At 44.7% G+C, this 3,181-nt stretch overlaps 2 non-coding genes across 2 annotated transcripts; one reads left to right on the forward strand and one right to left on the reverse strand.

The window, feature by feature from the left end:
* Positions 1–1,749: 1,749 nt before the first annotated feature.
* trnai-aau (transfer RNA isoleucine (anticodon AAU)) lies at positions 1,750–1,823 on the forward strand. The gene has a single exon. It is a non-coding gene; the product is annotated as a tRNA-Ile (tRNA).
* Positions 1,824–2,688: 865 nt separating this feature from the next.
* Positions 2,689–2,762, reverse strand: trnai-aau (transfer RNA isoleucine (anticodon AAU)). Its single transcript has one exon. It is a non-coding gene; the product is annotated as a tRNA-Ile (tRNA).
* Positions 2,763–3,181: the final 419 nt, after the last annotated feature.

Here is a 3,181-nt window from a genome sequence, read left to right on the forward strand (position 1 = left end):
CCCCTTTCCAAAGAAAGGCAGCTGGATTTAAAGAATTATGCGTTACCAACACTAGATCATCCTTTTCTACTAATATTGCCTCATATTTCAGAACCCGCGAGTCTGTCAACCATCACCCAGCTTTTTAGTTTAGGATCGTTCTCACTTGGTGTGGGGTGCTTACTATTCGGGCTCCCCCAAATGTAAGCTTCCTGTTTTCCCCCACCAATAGTGCAGTGGCAGCCACAGCCTGCGCACACTCAGGCCACCCCCGGGATACTGGATCCAATAGCTTCGAAAGATATGCTACTGGCTGTTTCATTCCTCCCCACCTCTGGGTTAATACTCCCAAAGCCGTGCTCTTAATATATGGTAGCAAAGAGATGGAAAGGTTTATCTAGAGAAGGTAAGGCTGACCCGGGGGCATGGATCAGATCTCTTTTGAATTCTTAAATAGTTCTTTTTCCTCTTCTTCCCAACTCAGACACTTTGGCTCCTCCTCCAATAGTTTGAGATATAATTTATTCATCTTTTGAGCATAAGAATCAATCCACAATCTTCAATATCCCGTTAAACCCCCAAAATTATGATATTCCCGTTTATTCCTGGCAGCACATTCCCCACTATTCCCTTTAACCCTTCCAGGCTTCCCTTTCACTTCCCTCATGAACAAAATGTCCCAAGTATTTCACTTCTCAGTCCACATATTATAATTTGTTTTTTGAATCCCACGGTCCCTGCTGACCCAGGAAATTCATTTTTTTTTCGTGGCTTCTCCTACTCTTTCTCTTCTTTTTCCTGTTACTAAGAGGTCGTCTACATACTGCAACAGGGTAGTTCCCTTGGGGCTGCTAAATTTCTCCAATATTTGTTCTAGCATCTGTCCAAATAAATTTGGGGATTGCATAAACCCCTGGGGGAGCACGGTCCACTGGTATTGGTGTTTCTGTCCTTTTTTTGGGATCTTTCCATTCAAAGGCAAAAAATTCCTACTTTCCTACCAAAAGGCATCCTTTAAATCTATCACACTAAACCATTTGTGGTCATGAGGGATCGTACTTAATATCGTACAATTCAATATTCTCAACTCCTGCACCAATCGATAACTTCGATCAGATTTACGCACTGGTAGAATTAGGATATTATAAGGAGACATACTTAGCTCCAACAGGCCATCTCTCGCCCATCAATTACTGGCTGCAGTCCTCGTTTACCTTCAATGGAAATGGGATATTGTCCCTCATAATCAACATCCACTTTCCTTTTTAAACATATTTCTAAGGGACGGATCTATATTTTTCCACGATTCCCTTCTCTAGCCCATATAATAGGGTCTACCTCTCTCTCCACATCTTCTGTCAACATTGCCATTTGTACAACTAATTCTTTTTTCCTGAATTCAAATCTCCAGTCCTAAGAGGGTAGTTAAATCTCGCCATACTAAGTTCCTTCCTATATCAGGGGTATACAACTGTTCCCCTTTAACTGTATCCTTCGGGCCTTCTATCATCACAGGTTCAAACACTGGAAAAGAAAATTCTTCCCCTTGAAGCCAGGAAAGAGTAATTGACCCATTCCTACTTTCTTTGGTTTAAAATTCAGCGACGACCATGCTGCCCCCGTATCTACGAGGAAGACTGCCTCTTGCCACAGGGTCCCACCTTCAAGATTATCAAGAGTTCCTGGTGGCTCCCCAGGGCAGGAAACCCTGATACGGTGATTGTGAACACCGGCAATAGAGGCATTTGCTTTCGGCCAACTGCGGACATTGGTCGGTTAGCTCAGCTGGTTAGAGCGTGGTGCAAATAACGCCAAGAATGTGGGTTCAATCCCCACACTGACCACGTGTGGCGTTTGTGCGCTGATCCGAGCTGAGCAAACTGACGAGCGCAGCTGGTGTGATGAAAGCAAATTCCTGGATTTGCTCTAGCTCCCCACTGTCTCAATACCTTTTTCCTCTCCTCTACCCGCTTTGCTACACTTCTCCCCTGTTTTCCATTTTGACTCTGCTTCACCCATTCCTCACATATTTTGTCACATACCGCTGGCTTCAGCCTGGGTCATTCACGCCTCTTAATCTCCCTTTCATCTCTCCATGCACTGTCATTATCACCTTTGCATCTGGAGCCTTGACTCACCTTCTCTCAGCGTGGTATAAATAGCTCCATAACACTCCCCCTTTGTTTTTATCTTTATCTTTAATCAGTTAGACTCGAAACGTCAGCTCTTTTCTCTCCTTGCAGATGGTGCCAGACCTGCTGAGATTTTCCAGCATTTTCTCGTTTGGTTTCAGATTCCAGCATCCGCAGTAATTTGCTTTTATTAATGGCTCTATGATATTGCTGGTGATATGATAACTCCAGTGTCGATGCATGAGAGGTGAGCAAGCGAACGAATTCCCTCTGGAAGTCGTGTGACAAGTATTAACAGAGATCCAGGAATATAACATGAACGAATCTTTGATTTGAAGAGAAGGCTGAACTCTGGTTCTCCTCCGAGACTGTGCCAGGTCTGCCTAATGCTGAACATATTTTATGTTTTGCATTTGTTGGTGAAAACAATTGGGACTGGTTGTGTTGCTGCAGACAACACGGGTACGGCGACCAAGTCGCGCGTCTAACCCTGTCCAATGTTTTATTGAATAGATGGCGTTTCCGGTTTCGTGGAGCACGTTGTTTAGAAACACAACAAACACGCAAGCGCTGCACGTGGTCAGTGTGGGGATCGAACCCACGACCTTGGCGCTATTAGCACCACGCTCTAACCAACTGAGCTAACCGACCAACACATGGTCCCCTCGGAAAGCAAATGCCTATATTGCCGGTGCTCACAACCACGGCTGCTGTGCAATTTCTGTTTCTCATCGATCGCACGATAGTCTGAAGTATTTCCTTTCGTTGCAAAGCTTTTCAACAAAAAAAAGCATTTACTTTTCCGAACGCGCATACTCGAGTGTGACCATTTGCTCTGATATCTAAAATTAAGCACAATGTCCGGACGCATGTAATTTCAATCGCAACGCCACCAGCTCAGCTGCAGCTTGTCACGTTGACAAATTTCGTCTGGAGAACCGTACCTTCAACGGTCGCTCACTGTTCTTCTGGACACTCACAGACCTTTGGAGTCTGGGTTATGTGCTGCTGATTAACTGCTACGAACCTTATGCCAAACGCATTTGAATTGTAATCTATCAGTGGGGTTC

The sequence above is a fragment of the Chiloscyllium punctatum genome, chromosome 31 (assembly GCF_047496795.1).
Source record: "Chiloscyllium punctatum isolate Juve2018m chromosome 31, sChiPun1.3, whole genome shotgun sequence".
Lineage (NCBI taxonomy): Eukaryota > Metazoa > Chordata > Chondrichthyes > Orectolobiformes > Hemiscylliidae > Chiloscyllium > Chiloscyllium punctatum.